The sequence below is a fragment of the Pleurodeles waltl genome, chromosome 7 (genome assembly GCF_031143425.1).
Source record: "Pleurodeles waltl isolate 20211129_DDA chromosome 7, aPleWal1.hap1.20221129, whole genome shotgun sequence".
Taxonomy (NCBI): Eukaryota; Metazoa; Chordata; class Amphibia; order Caudata; family Salamandridae; genus Pleurodeles; species Pleurodeles waltl.
This window is the reverse complement of record NC_090446.1, coordinates 624,173,363-624,193,292: the sequence shown is the minus strand read 5'-3', so window position 1 is coordinate 624,193,292 and position 19,930 is coordinate 624,173,363.

The window sequence follows — 19,930 nt, the reverse complement described above, 5'->3', positions numbered from 1 at the left end:
GTTCACACATGTAATGGTGTCCCCGCACTCACAAAGTCTGGGGACTTTGCCCTGAACAATGTGGGGGCACCTTGGCTATTGCCAGGGTGCCCTCACACTAAGTAACTTTGCACCTAACCTTCACTAAGGGAGGGTTAGACATATAGGTGACTTATAAGTTACTTAAGTGCAGTGTAAAATGGCTGTGAAATAACGTGGACGTTATTACACTCAGGCTGCAGTGGCAGTCCTGTGTAAGAATTGTCTGAGCTCCCTATGGGTGGCAAAATAAATGCTGCAGCCCATAGGGATCTCCTGGAACCCCAATACCCTGGTACCTGGGTACCATATACTAGGGAATTATAAGGGTGTTCCAGTATGCCAGTCAGAATTGGTAAAAGTAGTCACTAGCCTGCAGTGACAATTTTAAAAGCAGAGAGAGCATAAACACTGAGGTTCTGGTTAGCAGAGCCTCAGTGATACAGTTAGGCACTACACAGGGAACACATACAGGGCACACTTTATGAGCACTGGGGTCCTGGCTAGCAGGATCCCAGTGACACAGGCAAACACAAACATACATACAAGTAAAAATGGGGGTAACATGCCAGGCAAGATGATACTTTCCTACATCTCCCCACCAACATTAGTGGATAAAGATTTACATTAATTAAACCTTCTGAATTTAATGTTCTATCATATGCAGCATTAGTACCCTGGAACGAAACACATTGGAGAGAGCCAGCAGAGACAAACTGCTAGGGAAACCACTGTAAAGTAGTCCCTCATGCCACTCATTGCAAGTACTTGAGTGGAGGTAGAAGAAAAGACCAAACAACATTAGGTGAGAGATTAATACTCCTCTGGGTTGAGCCAATCCATGATTGACAGAGTCTCAAGCCAATTGTTGAAAGAAATTGGTCAGATAAAGCCAAAGGATAAAACAATTGGGCCCCAAGCCTATAATATGTACATAGTGTTAGCAATAGGGCTATTTGTTACCTGTGTTGTTAAAGCAGAGGCTAAAAAAAAACAAAATAGTGCACACAGAATGCACACCCAGGTACAGTAATGGAGCTTGGATTCATGGACTTGCCCTGGCATCCTGAAACAGTCACAGAATAGTTGCTGAATAGCTTAACAACTATATCGTATTTCTTGCCAATCTTTTCGACTGGTTTTCTCGTTTCTAGCATTCCACCGCGGAATCATGATAAAAAATGTGGAAGAGATTTTAGAGAAGTTATTTACGTACACATATCCATTCATTGCAATTAGTGTGAGCCTAAAGAACGACGTTCAATTAATACGAAATTTGAATGTGTCTTAACATTGATTGCATTACCTTTTTGACGCCGTTTCACCCCATTGGTACTGCTGGTGGGTCCTGTTTTTCATCATCTGGTTCAATACAGTCTAATGCCTCGGCCGGCGGCACTCAGCCCAAGGGTGAGTGTGTGTGTCTGAAGTAGAAGCAGCGTTCAAGGGTGCAGATGATGAGAGGTGTTTCTGCCCCTCAAAAGTGCACTAGATACGTTCCATTCAATTTCATTACAATAATAATAATAATACAAATAATAATAATTATAATAACAAAAGTGTTTTATTTTTATATATTTTCAGCAATGAATTATAATTATATTTATTCATAAATTCAACTATATCATCACATTTAATTTCAGTTCAATTCAATTCATTCTTTATTCGATCATTTACAAAGAGCATCAGAAAAAACACAATTTACATACAAAAATTCATAAATTATTAAGATACACAAAAAATCGAAATGTGCAAAAGCAATAAACACATGATTACATAACAGTCAGAGATGAAAAATGGCATTAAAACATCATGGAGATACGCAGGCGAAGTGCATTTAAAAAAAAAAGAGCCTACTGAAATACAAGCATCAAGTACGTGCAATTGCGACAGTGGCAAATTATCCTTGTGGGAAACAGAGTAGCCACCTAAATGAGCCTAGCCTAAAATGGGACAACAGCAGAAATGCTCCCAAGAGCCTGGTACCAGACTCAACTAGGGTACCACACTGTAGGAGGCTGGTCTGGTTTGTAGTGGGTACCTAAGGTAATTACACCTTATGCCAGGTCTAGTTATCCCTTATTAGTGAATTGTAGCCAGTGTCTAGAAGCCAGGCTCTCTAGGGGTAGCTGTAGATGATCAACCAAGGCTCTTCTGGGAGACATGCAAAGCTCATGCAAAACCACTGTAGTCACACAGTACTCACACACATGAAAGAAATACTCAGTGTTACAAAAATAAAGGTACTTTATTTTAGTGATACAAATGCCAAAAATACCATAGTGACTATACACCCTTAGGAGGTTAATAAAACACAAAATATATACTCTAGTATGCAGAAATAGCTGTAAAAACAGAAAACAGTGCAAATAGTGAAAATCACAATAGTTAGAAATGGGCCTAAGGGAAACACAAACCATATATTAAAAAAAGTGGAATTTGAATGTTGTTTTCCCACCTAGGCAAGTGTAGTGCGTAGAGGGGCACTGGAAGTATTAGAAAACACCAAAAGTAAGTAATAGAAGCCACCCCAGAGCCCAGCAAAGCAGGAATAAATCATAGTAACTTTCCTGGAACACACAAGATCACAAGAAATAAGATATAACAAGAACCAGAAGAGATTGCAAGACACCAATGATGGATTCCTGAACCTGAAGACCTATAGAAGAAGGTGCCCAAGTCCAAGAAGCACAGAAGAGTCCAGGTAGAACATGAGCCCCTGCTAACCTGGATGAAGGTGCAAAAGAAGAACCACCGGTGAATTACAACAGTCAGTAGTGCACCCAAGAAGATGGATGTGGGTTCCTGGTTGGTGCAGATGATGTCCCATACCGGATGGATGACTGCAGTCTGGTTTGCGTTGCTGGATTCCGCCAACAAACCTTGGCACCTGCAAAGCTCGAGGTTAGCAGAAAATGGCGCTGCCCGGGATCAGGAGGGACCTGGTGGACTCTACCCAGAAGGGGGACTCAGAGGGGGCTCTCAGCAACTCAGAGAGCCCTCAGAAGACCAGGCAGCGCACACAGGAGTCCCACAGCATGGGGACAAAGAAGATGCAAAAGGAGGCCCATGAGGCACTACAACAAAGGGTCCCACGCTGCCGGAGAACCACACAGAAAGCTGTGCATCACTGAAAGGAGTGCTGGGGGCCGGATCTGCATGGTGCATGAAGAACTTTGTGGAAGGATTCCAACAAGCTTTGTCAAATGCAAAACATGTGGTGCACAGGGGTACTGTCTTGTGTGGGTAGGCAAGCTCTTACCTCGACCAAAGTTGGACAGTTGGACGTCAGGATCATCGGGACCACTTCAGTCCACCACCCTTGATGCAGGATCCGTGCAAATCGTCAGGAGAGGGGACCCACACACCCGGACTTCGGTGCAGAGAGGTGCCTGCTGAAGCAGGGGAGTGACTCTTTCACTGCAAGGGAGATTCCTTCATTCCTATAGTGTAGGCTCAAGACAGGCTGTCCTCTGAGGAGGCACAACTGGGAAACAGTTGCAGTTGCAGGTAGGAGCTGAAGATACAATGTTGCAGAAGTTGCCTTTGCTTCTTTGTTGCAGTTTGTAGAGTTCCTGGAGGGTCCAGATGCAGCTTCTTCGGTAAGAAGGTGAAGTAAAGGATGCAGAGGATTCCTGCTGGAGTCTTGCAATCTGAATCTGAAGAACCACAAAGAGAGAGAACCTAAATAGCAGTGAAAGGGGAATTGGTCAGCTAAACAAGTAAGCACCTATCAGGGGAGAGCTCTGACATCACCTGCTGGCACTGGCCACTCAGATGCTCCCAGAGTTCCCTGCCAACTTGGACTCCAAGATGGCAAAACCCAGGGACCCTCTGGAGGAGCTCTGAGCACCACCCCTGGTGTAGTGATGGACAGGGGAGTGGTCACTCCCCTTTCCTTTGCCCAGTTTCACGCCAGAGCAGGAACTGGGTTGGTCCCTGAACCGGTGTAGCTTGGATTATGCAAGCTGGGAACCATCTGTGCCCTTCAAAGCATTTTCAGAGGCTTAGGGAGGCTTTTCCTCCCAATTCTGTAGCACCCCTTTCCCAAAGGAAACCCTTTGTCCTACCTTCCTGAGTTTGAACTGCTCAAGCAACAGGAGTGCTGAAACCTATCTGAGAGGTGTCAGCAGCTGGGGCTGCCTGGAAAACCTCAGAAGACTAGAATGGCAATACTGGGGGTCCTCTAAGGAGCCCTCAGAGTGCATGGAATCATACAACCAACACTTGCAAAAGCATTAGGGTATGATTCCAACATGTTTGATACCAAACATGCCTTTGTCAGAGTTACCATTATGTAGCTAGACATAGGTATTGACCTATGTCCAGTACATGCATAAAATGGCGTCCCCCAATCACGAAGTCTGGGAAAATGGTACTGGAGTTTGTGGGGGCACCTCTGCCAGTGCACCCTGGTACTCTGCACCCTATCCTCAGGTCTGGAGGGCCTGCTATATGGTTGACTTGTAAGTGACCTGGTGCAGTGTAAATGGCAGTGAAAGGGTGTATGCACCTTTACACGCAGGCTGAAAAGGCAGTCCTGTAGAAGCCTTTGCATTGACTCCCTATCGGTGGCAAAAGAAATACTGCAGCCCTAAGGGATCCCCTTTAACCCCAATGCCCTTGGTACCTACGTACCATGTACTAGGGACTTATAAGACGGCACCAGTATGCCAATTTTGGGTGAAATACTGGGTTACCAGTATGCAGTGACGAAATTAAGAGGAGAGAGAGCATAATCACTGAGGTCCTGGTTAGCAGTATCCCAGTGAACACAATCAAGCACACTGACATCAGGCAGAAATAGGGGTAACCATGGCAAAAAGAGAATACTTTCCTACCCACGTCCAGCACGGTTTGTATAAAACAGTAATCCCTCACTGAGGGCTTTGAAAGTTCTCTACCCTCTCTCTGAGACCTTCTGTTGGGGAGAAAACCCTCCTTGACCACCCTCTATCCCCCTTGCAAATATCTGAAGGTTTCTCAAAAATTGGCAAACAGCCTATTGTTTGAATTGTCTCCCTAATATATTTAAGCCAATGTATCTTGTTCACATAGTCACATGCAAGTCCGCCTAAGATGATTTCTCTTTTCAGACTTGCTTACTCCTTGTGCCCAACTGAACACCACAACAATGGGGGGCAAGGTTAATCTGATTCTCAGTATACTCCAGACCCAAATCCTGATGGATAGCAAAATGGGATGGTGATAAAGGGACACCCAGGAGACAGTAGCACAGCCTGTTCTCCTCAGAATTCACGCTATTAGCGTCACTCTAAATCAAAATCTTTAGACTATTGGAGGTCATGGCATGCAACATAGCGTCATCTGCATACAATAGCGGTGGAACAATTTTTTGTTACCCGATGTGACATCAACCTCAATAATCTTCAAAACAGTTTCCAACTCATTAATATGAAGTCAAAAAAGGAAGCCATCCCATATCCCTGACAAAACCCCACTTTTCTTTTAAAAAGAGGCGGAGCACCCACCTCCATCCACTTACATTATGAATGCAACCAGGTCCCTTTACCCTTTTTAAACACTGGCACTATGGTAGAGGAGAGGCAAGAAGATATAAACTGTACCATACAGACAGAAATGACGTTGCTAAGCAAAGGGGCCCGCAACCTAGGGTTTTCCTTATATATATATATTCATGGGAATCTCATCTGGGCCAGGTGCTTTCTTGAGGGACTGTTAACAATGGCACTGAATATCTCCTCATCAGAAAATTTAATGTTCTGAGGGATCAAACAACAACTTTACACATATTCATTGTCAGATTTGTGGAATGCCATACTGATCTACCACCCACATCTTTTGTTACAATAAGATGCGTATACCCATTTTTTTCTCTGTGGCCCCATTATGAGAATATTTAATGCAAGCATTTTAGGATTAGGATCATAGTATATGACAAGCAGAACATCCCTTTTGGTGACAAATGATTGCACACTTCTGGAAATAACAATATAATCGATTGTAGAAGTGGGTCCCCTACCAGTATCTGTTGGTGCTTGGCTTGGCGTGTGATAAATAACAACACTCTCCAGGTTGTGGGCTGTCAAAAAAGTAAGTAAAGGACCACCCCCCACGATCCATGTCCACCTCTGGTTTATCATCAAATGAATAGGGAGAGAAAGTGGATGATGACAATATAGGGGCAGCCCCCAACATTGTGTTAAATTGACTGTACGAAATGGGGTCTCTGGTTGATAGTCAGTTTGCACTCTGTCCAAGCAGGGACCCTCCCTCTCGTCAGGGTACGGGAGTTACACCCCTCAGACAACCCCTGCTCAATCGCTTGGTAGCTTGGCACAAGCAGTCAGGCTTATCTCAGAGGTGATGTGTAAAGTATGTGCACAATCACAAACAGTAACATAGTGTGAACACCACACAAAAGCACTCAACGCCAGTTTAGAAAAATAGTCAAAATTGATCTAATTAAAACAAGACCAAAACAACATTAATCCAACATTCACAAGCAAAGTTATGATTTTTTCAATTAAAGAGACTTAATCCATAGAAATCAATGGATGCATTGTTTTTACACACAGTGGGCCTCATTACAACCCTGGCGGTCAAAGACCGCCAGGGTTGTTTTGGCGATTGTACCGCCAACAGGCTGGTGGTACAATTTGCCATATTATGACCGAAGCGATAGTGCCGCGGTCGCACCTCCGGGACCGGCGGTTTCCCGCCATCGTCCCGGCGGTTTCCCGCCATCGTCCCGGCGGTTTCCCGCCATCGTCCCGGCAGTTTTAATCCACCAGGGCAGCGCTGCTTGCAGCGCTGCCCTGGGGATTATGACTGCCCTTCCCGGCAGCCTGTCCATGGCGGGAAGGGGAGTCGTGGGGCAGCAGACAATGAAAAGTGCGATGGGTGCAGCTGCACCCGTCGCACGGCCGCAACCCCGCCGGCTCCATTAGGAGCCAACTCCAATGTTACAGCCGACATCCCCACTGGGCCGGCGGGCAGAAACTCTGTTTTGGGAGCATTCATAAGTTTACAAGTTCTTGTAAATCTGGGAATGTGTCAAAATTCATGGATGTTGCATAGGAATGCCCAAACAACACCTATGAAAACGAATCCCTGCCACATAGTACTGTGTCACCGCAATTTGCGCTATGTTACATTGCTTGAGATTTATGAAGCCACGCAAGGTGGCCTTGCATGGCTTCATAAATCTCACTTAAGGTTTGCATCACTCGTGCGCCTCGTTGTATGGTGCACGAGTGATGCAAAACAGGTCATAAATATGGCCCTCAGTGTTATGTAGGTGACCCATAATAAAAACTTTAATAAAAAACACATGAAGAAAAGGTCATATTTTTTTAACAACAAATGTAAAATTTTGCAGTGTAGGTATACCTTCATGTATGTCACCATATTACTGATTATCTAATTAATTATGTTCGGATGCCCTGTTCCTATCCACTGCAGGTGCTGAAGGCGGATCTTGGTCACTGTCTCCTGGTTCATGGGAGTCCAGTGGATGGTCAGGTGGCATTCAGATGAATGGTGTGTGCCTGTGCCACTGTTGTTTTTTACTACATTTCAATTGCATGAGTTCAGTGGATTTATATGTGCCTTTGATCATTAGGAGTTCAAAAGAAATGGGGGTTACATTAAAATCAAGTGGTAGATGATTGATCAGGGTCCAATTTTGTCTTACCATTGTATCTATTGATTAATTTATCATCCTACCATTCCTATGTTATCTTCTCTATCAATAATATCAAAAATGCATCTATCTATCTGTCTATCTATCTATCTATCTATCTATCTATCTATCTATCTATCTATCTATCTATCTATCTATCTATCTATCTATCTATCTATCTATCTATTTATCTATCTATCAATCACTCCTTGGGACTCAATTTGCCTGTCTTTTAGTATTCAAGCATTCAATGACACAGAATTTCCAGGGGCATATTTACTTACATTTGAAACAGTGCAAGAACCAAATTTGCTGTATTGACAAAAACGAGAGAGCACCTGAGTGCAATAAAGAATGAAATATAGGTGGTCATTACAACCCTGGCGGACGGTGTTAAAGCGGCGGTAAGACCGCCAACAGGCCGGTGGTAAAAAATTTGCAATTACGACAGTGGCGGAAACTGCCAACAAAGACAGCCACTTTAAAACTTAGACCGCCACGGCGGTACAAACAAACAGCGTGGTGGTCACCGCCAACAGACAGGCGGAGGACAAAGTACCGCCCACAGTATCACAACAGGCCAATCCACCACCTTTTCCGGGGCGGATTCACTGCGGATAAAAACATGGCGGAAACAGGATTTCGAAGGGAAAACGCTCACCTCTACACACCCCACGAGGAATGAGGACACCATGGACCCAAAACTCCAAATTCTCCCTGCGATTGTCTTCCTGCTCCTCTATCAGGAGCACGAACGCCGGTGGCGAACACACGGTGAGTACTGCACCTACGACACAGGGGAGTGGGGAGGAGGGAGGGAACACACACATGCAACACCCCCACCCCCACCTGCACCCACTACAACACACACACTAATACAGGATGATACATCACAGTTACACCCCCCAGCCCCCCCCGGAAGAATGCAAAGACATTAGAAAATTATTGTAACCATTGTAATATATTAAAATCAAGTAGGCAAAAATATATATATACACCATGTACAAAATATATACCAAACATAGTAGTACAGGTAGTGCTCCAACTAAGTCTGTGGAACACTACGCCCACACGGTATGGGCGAGGCCCACACAAGATCCCCGACCATGACGAGAGAACACTGCAGGGGCATCAGAGAGCAACAAAACAGGCACCTCAGGGGGAGGGAAAGGGGGAGCACCTCAGCCGGATGAGTGCACGACGCCAAATCCACGAGAGGGCCACATGCCCACTGTTCAATCCTGTGGAGTGCAAAGCCACAGTCTCTCAAGTCTCTACAGTGAGTGGGTTGCCCACTGTTCCATCCTGGGGAGTGCAAAGGCACAGTTTCTCAAGTCTCTACAGTGGGTGGTTTGCCCACTGTTCAATCCTGGGGAGTGCAAAGCCACAGTCTCTCAAGTCTCTACAGTGGGTGGTTTGCCCACTGTTCAATCCTGGGGAGTGCAAAGCCACAGTCTCTCAAGTCTCTACAGTGAGTGGGTTGCCCACTGTTCCATCCTGGGGAGTGCAAAGGCACAGTTTCTCAAGTCTCTACAGTGGGTGGTTTGCCCACTGTGCAATCCTGGGGAGTGCAAAGCCACAGTCTCTCAAGTGGATAACCGTCTCCACTGGTTCTGGAGGGGGCATGGTGCCCAGAGTGCTTCATCCTGCTAAGGACAGGGGTAGTGGATGGATCTCTCCACTGATTCTGGAGGGAGCTTGGTGCCCAGAGTGCTCCTTCCTGTTAAGGACAGAGGTAGTGGATGGATCTCTCCACTGGTTCTGGAGGGGGCTTGGTGCCCAGAGTGCTTCATCCTGCTAAGGACATAGGTAGTGGATGGATGTCTCCACTGGTTTCTGGAGAGGGCATGGTGCCCAGAGTGCTTCATTCTGCCCGTGACAGACTCAGTAGCATCAGTGCCCTTGGCGCTCATGGGCCAGCGTTGCTTGAGATGGCGGTGCCCTGTTCAGCGGTGCTTGAGACGGCGGTTCCCTGTTCAGCGGTGCCTGAGACGGCGGTGCCCTGTTCAGCGGTGCTTAAGGCGGCGGTGCCCTGTTCAGCGGTGCTTGGAGCAGTGGTCTCCTTTGCAGTGACTCAGCTGCTGGCGGTCCTTCATGGCCCAGTGGGGCTTGTGCTGGCGGTACTCGCTGTCCCAGCAGGGCTTATGCTGGCAGTCCTTCATGGCCCAGCGGGGCTTCTGCTGGTGGTCCTTCATGGCCCAGCGGGACTTGTGCTGGCGGTCCTCTCTGTCCCACCGGGGCTTGTGCTGGTGGTCCTTCATGGCCCAGCGGGACTTGTGCTGGCGGTCCTCTCTGTCCCACCGGGGCTTGTGCTGGTGGTTCTTCATGGCCCAGCGGGGCTTTTCCTGGCGGTCCTTCATGGCCCAGCGGGGCTTGTGCTGGCGGTGGCCTACTGGGCAGCTGGGCTTGTGCTGGCGGTGGCCTCCTGGGCAGCTGGGCTGGTGGCCTCCTGGGCAGCGGGGATGATGGCGGTCTTCTCTGCCGTGCTGCTCTTCCCAGACTTGCTGACTTTCTTGTGCCCCTCCCCACCTTGGAAGGTGTCGCAGCTGACTCCACACTCCCACCTGTACCCCTGGGAGCGGCTTTGGTGGGTGGAGTCTTCCCCCTCTCCCATGGCCAACTTCTGATGCTTCACAGGTGGGGGACTGTCTGTGCTGTGGCTCCGTGCCAGACTGGCTGCCCTGATGGCCGGTGCACTCCATATTCTGGTGACTACAGGCACCACTGGTCCCGGAGATGTTGTGGCTGAGGTGCTAGTTCGGGATCTAGGAGACGGACGGGATGGGGGAGGTGTGGGAAAGAGGTCAAGGTTGGACAGGAAAAGTTTTTTGGAGACACTGGGACGGGTAGCTGGAGGGGGTTTGAGAGTGGAGGGAGAGGTTGTGGTTGTAGGAGGTGTTCGTTTGCTGACTTTGGGTGAAGGTGCATGCGCTGGAGGCTGTAGTGAGGTGGATGGCTGTTGGGTGGGTGTGTGCCTGCATTTGTGTATCTTGGGAGGGGGCGTCACAGACACACTGGGAGAGGACACAGGGGATGTGTGAATGGTAGTGGGGGTGGTGACTGCACGTGAGCGGGGTGTGATGGTGGGTATGCCGGTGATGGTAGTAGTGGCTGTAGAGGTAGTGCATGCAGGTGTGAGTGTAGACAAGACTGGGAGGGAGGAGGGAGACTAGGAGGAGGGGGACACAGTGGAGGCAGTGGATGTTGGTGTGTCTGCATGTGTGTGATGCTTGCGTGACTGCCTGTGGGATGTGTGGTGCTTATGTTTGCCTGAGCTTCCCATGTGTGTTGACGTGTGTGCATGCTGGTCTGTAGGTGTGCTTGTGATAGGCTGGGGTACAGGGGATTGGGTATGGGTGGAGGAAGGTGGAGGGGGAGGCTAGACACAGGGACAATGGCTGCCATCAGTGCTGAGGCCAGAGTCTGAAAAGATTGCTGAAAGGCTGCCTGACCAGAATGAATGCCCTCCAGGAATGCATTTGTTTATTGCAACTGCCTGTTGAGTCATGCCCACCACACCAATGCCCACCACAGGGGACCAGAGTCCCCTGAGGGCAAGCCCAAAATAGCCAGTGCCAGGCAAGGGGCCCCATGTAAGGGTCCCCAATGGCACTTTAAAAAATGTACTCACCTAAACTTACCTGGGATGGGTTCTCCCCTCCTGTAGTGTCCCTGTGGTGTGGGTGGTGGTGTTGCTGGAGCTTGGGGTGGGCATCTTTGTGCACATTCCATGGTGTTTCAGCATGGAAATGGGCCTACCTGCACTCTAACGCCTGGTATGACCCAGACATTAAATAATGGTGCTAAGAGGGCTTAGCACCAATATTTAGGTCTGTCCCCCAAACATGCGCTGTTTATGTCACTGGGGAGCTAGCGTCATGTTTAGGACGGAAACGCCTACCTTGCATCTCATTGACGCAAAGAGGGTTCGCGCATCCTGCACATTGTGCGAACTCCAATATTTTGACACTAGATGGGTCTAGTGTCAAAATATAAATATGGAGTTAGGTTAGCAAAATAACTGGTGCTAAGGCGATTATAACCATTCATAAATATGGGCCAAAGTGTCTTTATTATTGAAGAAAGCCCTTTTTGTCTTCCCATTTTTAATTGAACTTACACACACAAATTCTTTCAGCTTTTTTTAATAATATGAATGTTGAGTAGGCCCTGCATTCTGCTGAAGATACAGAAATTTTAGACACCTAAAGTTGAAAACCTTGACATTTTGCACTCTTCTTGCTTTGTGTGTTTATAGATTATCTCCATGCCTTATTGTTGATTGATTCAATTTCATTGCCTTTTTCTTGACGACATTATATCCTTTTTTGCAGGTGAAGGAGGTGGATCATGGCCTCTGTCTCCTGGGTCATCAAAGTCAGGTGAATTGTCAAGTGACATTCAGATGAACTTTATTGTGATTCCGATATGATTGCTTTCATCCGTGGAAAGAGTTCCCATGAATGCCTGGTCCTTATGAGTACAATATAGATAATGCCTTAAATTAGAGGCCACTACCTACTGATTGACCAAGGTCTATAAAACTTTAACCCCCTCAGTCCCTACTGCTTTTTTATCATTTGCTCTAGATTGGTCGTCGTTAGAAATGTGGTCCCTAGTTGGCAAAGGTATACACCTTTGTCCAAGTAGGGACCGCAATCCTATTCAAGGTAAGTCACAAAACAATCCAAATTATCCTGTGCCCACCCTCTGGTAGCTTGGCACTGAGCAGTAAGGCTTAACTTAGAAGGCAATGTGTAAAGTATTTGTGCAATAAATCATATAGTAACACAGTGAAAACACCACAAAAATACACCACACAGGTTTAGAAAAATAGATATTTATCTGAATTAAATAAGGTCAAAATGACAAAGATCCAATGAGCACAAGTTGAAATATCACTTTTAAAGGGTTTAAAAGAGTCTCAATCCTTAAAAATAAACAGTTGTCTTTATGTTACACACAGTACCTGGTATGCGTCAAAAATAACAACACACAGAAACCACAGAGGAGACGATGCATGGAAAAATAAAGTGTTGCACCAGATTTTCTGATTGAGCACAGACGATGCATCGTTTCGTTCCACGCTGCAAGGGGTTTGCATCATTTTTCGGTATGCAGTCTTGGTTCCTCACTGCGATGTAGGAATATTTTGACGTTCAGAGAAAATCCTTGATGTGCTGGAAGAAGAAACAGGCGCTGTGTCGATCTGATAGGCGATGTGTCAAATTTTCCTTTGCAAGGTAGGCGTTGTGTCGAATTTCCAGTCGGGAAGTTGGGGCTGCATCATTCCAGTTAGCTATCCGGCGACTTATCGGCTGCAATGCAGGCTTTGTGTCGATTTCTGCAGGCGTTGCATCGATTTTTAACGCACAAGGAATTTTATGCAGAGGTGAAGTCTTTGTTGGCCCTGAGACTACAGAAACAGGAGGAAAGCTCAATACAAACCTTTTGAGTGCACTTTTGGGGAAGGCCAAGTTCTTGAAGCAGTGTAAGAGGCCAGCAGGGTAGCAGGACAACAGCAGGGCAGCAGTCATTCTCAGCAAAGCAGTCTAGATGAGTCTTTTGGGCAGCCAGGCAGCTCCTCTGACACGGTGCAGGTCCAGAAGTGTCTGAGAAGGTGGGATCAGAGACCCAGTTTATATACCAAAAAATGCCTTTGAAGTGGGGAAGACTTCAAAGAGTGGTTTTGAAGTGCACAAGTTCTCCTTTCAGCCAAGTCCTGTTTACCAGGATCCCAGTGGGGGGTTATCAGTCCCTTTCTGTGAGGGCAGGCTACTGGCCTTTGCGATGTAAGTGTCAGGTCCTCCACCCTTCCTGCCCAGAAAGACCCATTCAGTATGCAGATGAATGCAGATTTGACTGAGTGTCCTGTGTTTGTGATTGTCTGGGTGAAACACACAAGGGAGCTGTCAACCAGCACAGACCAGACATTGATTAGAAACAGGCTGTATGGCACAGATGGTTTAAGTGAGGAGAAATGCTCACTTTCTAAAAGTGGCATTTCTAAAATAGTAATATAAAATCCAACCTCACCAATAAGCAGGATTTTCTATTACCATTCTGGCCATACTAAATGTTAGAAATGGGGTCTTTGGTTGACAGTCAGGTTACCCCCTGTTCAAGCAAGGACCCTCACTCTAGTGAGGGTAAAACAGAATCACCCTCAGCTAACCCCTGCTTACCCCCTTGGTAGCTTGGCAGAGCAGTAGGCTTAACTTCAGAGTGCTAGGTGTAAAGTATTTGTACCAACACACACAGTAACTTAATGAAAACACTACAAAATGACACAACAGAGGTTTAGAAAAATAGGAAATATTTATCTAAACAAAACAAGACCGAAATGACAAAAATCCACCATACACAAGTTATCAATTAAAAATCAAAAAGAGTCTTTAAGTAGTTTTAAAAACACACTAGCACTGCTAGATTGAAAATGTACCTGGTACACGTCAGAAATAACCCCGCAGGGGCGGGTTTACGTCAAAAATAACTCCACATGGCAGTACGCGAGTCGAAAATCCAGCTGCACGATGATCCGAAAATCCCGCAGCGCAGGTTGTGATCTCCCAGCCTCCGTCAGCGATGCTGCGCATCGTTTCTCCTGCTCAGTGCGTCGATTCTTCGGTTGCGTTTCCTGCGAGCGTCGTTTCTCAGCTGCGGAGCCGGCGGCACGTCGTTTTTCTCAGCCACAGATCGGATTCGCGTCAATCTTTTTCCCGCATGGTGCTCTGTGCGTGGATTTTCTTGTCTTTAGGCTGCCAGCTTCACCTTTCAGGGTCCAAGGAACTGGATTGGCACCACAGGACAGAGTAGGAGTCTCTCCAGAGACTCCAGGTGCTGGCAGAGAGAAGTCTTTGCTGTCCCTGAGACTTCAAACAACAGGAGGCAAGCTCTAGATCAAGCCCTTGGAGATTTCTTCTCAAGATGTAAGGCACACAAAGTCCAGTCTTTGCCCTCTTACTCTGGCAGAAGCAGCAACTGCAGGATAGCTCCACAAAGCACAGTCACAGCAAGGGCATATCTTCTTCCTCAGCTATTCAGCTCTTCTCTAGGCAGAGGTTCCTCTTGGTTCCAGAAGTGTTTCTAAAGTCTGTAGTTTTGGGTGCCCCTTTTATACCCAATTTCTCCTTTGAAGTAGGCCTACTTCAAAGTAAAGTCTCTTTGGAATGTGAAAGTCTGCCTTGCCCAGGCCAGGCCCCAGACACTCACCAGGGGGTTGGAGACTGCATTGTGTGAGGGCAGGCACAGCCATTTCAGGTGAGAGTGACCATTTCTCCCCTCCCTCCCAGCACAGATGGCTCATCAGGATATGCAGGCTACACCCCAGCTCCCTTTATGTCACTATCTAGTGTGAGGTGCATCCAGCCCAACTGTCAAACAGACCCAGACAGGGAATCCACAAACAGGCAGAGTCACAGAAATGGTATAAGCAACAAAAATGCTTACTTTCTAAAAGTGGCATTTTCAAACACACAATCTTAAAATCAACTTTATTAAAAGATGCATTTTTAAATTGTGAGCTCAGAGACCCCAAACTCCATATGTCCATCCGCTCCCAAAGGGAATGTACACTTTAATCAGTTTTAAAGGTAGCCCTCATGTTAACCTATGAGAGGGACATGCCTTGCAACAGTGAAAAACGAATTTAGCAATATTTCACTGTCAGGACATATCAAACACATCACTATGGGGCTCATTCCGAGTCCGGCGGGCGGCGGGCGCCGCCCGCCGGGCAGAAACCTCCCAAAGACCGCACCGCGGTCAAATGAACGCGGGGGTCATTTTGACTTTCCCGCTGGGCCGGCGGGCGATCTCCAGAAGATCGCCCGCCGGCCCAGCGGGAAAGCCCCTGCAACGAGGAAGCCGGCTCCGAATGGATTCAGCGGAGTTGCAGGGGTGCGACGGGTGCAGTAGCACCCGTTGCGATTTTCACTGTCTGCATAGCAGACAGTGAAAATCATGGTGGGGCCCTGTTAGGCCCCACGACACCAGGGGCCCCACGACACCCGTTCCTGCCATCCTGTTCCTGGCGGGTTTTACCGCCAGGAACAGGCTGGCGGGAAGGGGGTCGGAATCCCCATGGCGGATAGGATTTCCTGGGCCAGGGGAAAACCGGCGGGAAACAGCCGGTTCCCCTTTTCTGACCGCGGCGGTCAGAATAGCCCTGGAAGCACCGCCAGCCTGTTGGCGGTGCTTCCGTTGCCCTCCACCCTGGCGGTTTCAAACCGCCAGGGTCGGAATGAGGGCCTATATGTCCTACCTTAACCATACACTGCACCCTGCCCTTGGGGCTACCTAGGGCCTACCTTAGGGGTGTCTTACATGTATGAAAAGGGAAGATTTAGGCCTGGCAAGTAGGTACACTTGCCAAGTCGAATTTACAGTTAAGATTGCACACACAACACTGCAGTGGCAGGTCTGAGACACGATTACAGAGCTACTTATGTGGGTGGCACAACCAGTGCTGCAGGCCCACTAGTAGCATTTGATTTACAGGCCCTGGGCACCTCTAGTGCACTGTACTAGGGACTTACTAATAAATCAAATATGCCAATCATGGATAAACCAAACACATACACATTTTGTAAAGGAGCACTTGCACTTTAGCACTGGTTAGCAGTGGTAAAGTGCCCAGTGTAAAAAAAACAGTAAAATCAGAGTCCAGCACCCATCAACAACCTGGGGAACAGAGGCAAAAAGTTAAGGGAGACCACGCCAAGGATGAAACGTCTAACACTAAATATGACCTGGTTACCACTTTCAGATCAGAATCTACCACTCAATCCTAATGCCTATGAAAGGAGCAGGCCTCACAGTAGTGGAAAAATAATTTAGGCGTTTTTCACTACCAGGACACGTCAAACACATGTGTACGTGTCCTGCCTTTTACCTATGTAGCACACTGCCCTAGGGGTTACCTAAGGCTTTATGTAGGGGTAACTTATATGTGGAAAAAGAGGAGTTTAAAGATTGGCAAGTACTTTTAAATGCCAAGTCGAAGTGGCAGTGAAAGTGCACACACAGGACTTGCAATGACAGGCCTGAGACATGGTTAAGGGACTACTTATGTGGGTGGCACAATCAGTTCAGCAGGCCCACTAGTACAACAGTTTCAGAAAAGTGGAGGGAGGTAGGCAAAAAGTTGGGGGAAGACCACCCTAAGGCTGTCAGGTCTAACAGTCTTCCTAACCTTGGTTCCCCGTCAGTTTTGCATAAAGGTATTCTAGTCGATCGTTAGATCTCTCTATCTATCTATCTATCTATCTATCTATCTATCTATCTATCTATCTATCTATCTATCTAGCTATCTATCTATTGTTATGTGGTTCCTTCTAAGATGATAGGACTGGGTACCTGGGACAACAGATCTTTAGAATGTGGGAGACTGAGTCCTTCCACACCTTCAGAAACTGCCTGCCCAAGTCCTGGCTTGCTCACAGTTTCTCATCCGAACCCATAAACTACAGCGGTGGAAAATGATTGTGGCAACATAAACATTGCACTCTGACTCCTCAGGGAAGTCATGGAAATGGATCTTACCCTTTCTGGTATTACTTATGCATGCCCAGAAAAAACACAAGAGAGATAAAAGATACTTTTTTATTACATCTATTGAAACAATCTTAATCTTTTATAGAGAGAATAAGCAGTGATAATTAGGCAGATGAAACAAAGCAAAGTTATCAGCATTATTAACGTGGTAAATATAATCAATAATCCAACAATGTTGAGGGTGTTCTAGAGGTTCTAGATGTTCCTGCCTAAACCTAGGACTATTCTGAGAGCATAGCAGGTGTACCCTTCTGCCCTTGCACAATCTAAGGAATTAGCCGTAGCCCCATACACGTAAACTGCATCAGAGTGTGTAAGGCAATCCTTTCTATAAGCTGGAAGGTTAGCGACAGTAGAGCGGCCTGTCCAACACGGCATTGGTCCCAGGATGGACACGAGTGGAATATCCTTCTGCCCCTTCCCTTTCAGTGCATAATTCATATAATAAAAAACACAGTGTTGGAAACATAGCTATGATACAATGCTATGTCTAGATGTTAGAAGCTGTCTACTGTACAGGCAGCGCAAGCACTAGGATATCATGTAATGTGTTCCTATCTTTGAACAGAATGTCCTGATTACAAGTGGAGAAAAGGCTAACTAAAACAAGCAACTTGTACATTATATTCTTAGAATATGTGAAATGGCACTGCTAAAAAGCCATGCTAAAAACGATGCACTGAGAACGTGTAAATATAAAATATAAAATTAAGCTAAAAATGAGAACCAATGTAGAGACAAGAGGGCCTCACTACACATCTATCTATCTATCTATCTATCTATCTATCTATCTATCTATCTATCTATCTATCTATCTATCTATCTATCTATCTATCTATCTATCTATCTATCTATCTATCTATCTATCTATCTATCTGACCAACAGGCCTCCCACCCTACCTGTCAGTCTATTTGTCTCTCTATCAACCTTCCTATCCATGTAATAGAGCTGTCAGCCTCAGAGTGGTCTTATCCCAAACTATTTGCTTTTGCCTTCCTGTTCTACTGAATTCCTTTTTGCTGGCCTTAGTACTCTGTGCACTTTACTATTGCTAACCAGTCTTAAAGTGCTTGTGCTCACTCTAAAAAACGTGGTAAAACTGGCTTACATGTATTTAGCATGTTTATTTTATTTATAAGTCCCTAGAGAAGTGATATACTATATTTCTAGGACCTGTAAATTAAACGCAACTTGTGGGCCTGCAGCACGTATTGCTGTCCCAGGTCTGCCATTACAGCCTTTATACAGTTTTAAGCTATCAGTTCGACTTGGCAATATAAACCCTTTACCAAGCCTAAATCCTCCTTTGCATGTAAGGCACCCATAACATAGACCCTCGACAGTGCATAGGGGAGGGTGCAAGTGTAATAAAAAATTTGGACACATAGCTGTAAGTTTTACATGTCCCATAGTGAAAAACTCACAAATTTATTTTTGATTGCTGTGAGGCCTACCTCTCCCATTGGATAACTTTGGGTCACCTTATTACATTTAGAAATTGTTAACCTTTGATTAGAACAGGTAGAAAAGTCACGTTTGCCGCCTGAGGAATTGTAAATTAAAATCCTCTTTAAAGGAAAGTCAGATTTTAACCGACAATTTTGAAAATGCCACTTTTAGAAAGTTGGCACTTTTCTGCCCTAACTATTTGGTGCCTGCAGCCACATAATAGAAGGAGTAGGTGAGCTTGAGTGGACCATCATTGGCAGGAAGGGAGGCAGAGCTGGGAACGGTACCACTTGCAAGTTAATAGTCTGTGCTCTACCTTCACACAAATAACATCTCATTAGCCCATTGTGCTTATAGCCAGGCTAGAGCCAAAGCAGGGAGGCAGGAAAGTCCCAGCACTTTTCAAAGGGAATTTCTAGAAACGTCTGCTACTTCAAAGAGGGCACCAGGTATAACAACAGCACCCTCAGATTCACTCTTCAGACCCACAGAAAGATGCTGCTGTGGCCTGCTGTGTACTTCAGAAGCCTGCTTTGCTGCTCCTGGAAGGACTGCTCTGCTGCCTGAAAACTGCCTTGAATCCTGAGAGGCCTGCTCTGCTCTTTGAGCCCTGTCACATAATAAGAATCTTAGATGACCAGAGTGACTCCAAGGGCTAGTTGACTGGCCTCCTGATCAGAGTTTCAGAGACAGAAAAGGCTCCAACCACCTTGAACCTGCACCCGGACCACGCCTGAGTAATTCCTGTCCACCCCCAAGTGGTTAACATCTATACCTGGACCATTGAAATTGGTGCTAAAGGTGTCCATATAGTCAAAATGGAAGTTAAAAAATGTTAAGCTAAAAAGTGCTCTGAGAACTGAGAGGAGACCGAGACCTACTTGCTCATCGATCCTCCCACTGTGTATCAGCAGTTGGCCTGACTTTGTGGCAGCTCCTACTGCATTTCGTTCCACAGCATCAGTTCCTGTTCAGTGGCTCCTCACTGAAGAGGTATCCAGTCTCATGGAGCCCTTGTTGGCCACATCCTGTAGGTTCATCTTGATGCAGGATTTTAATTTCCAAAAAAGAAACTAGGTCTGAACATAAAAATCCTACAGCAACTTCATCCAGTGACTCCCTAAAAATGACACCCACTCCTTGGACACTGTCTGCAGGCCCCTCCCCCAAGCATTACTTTCTCAGACATTTATCCACATTTTTTTTTTAAGTATGAAGGTAAGCACAGAATGGTCTCTATC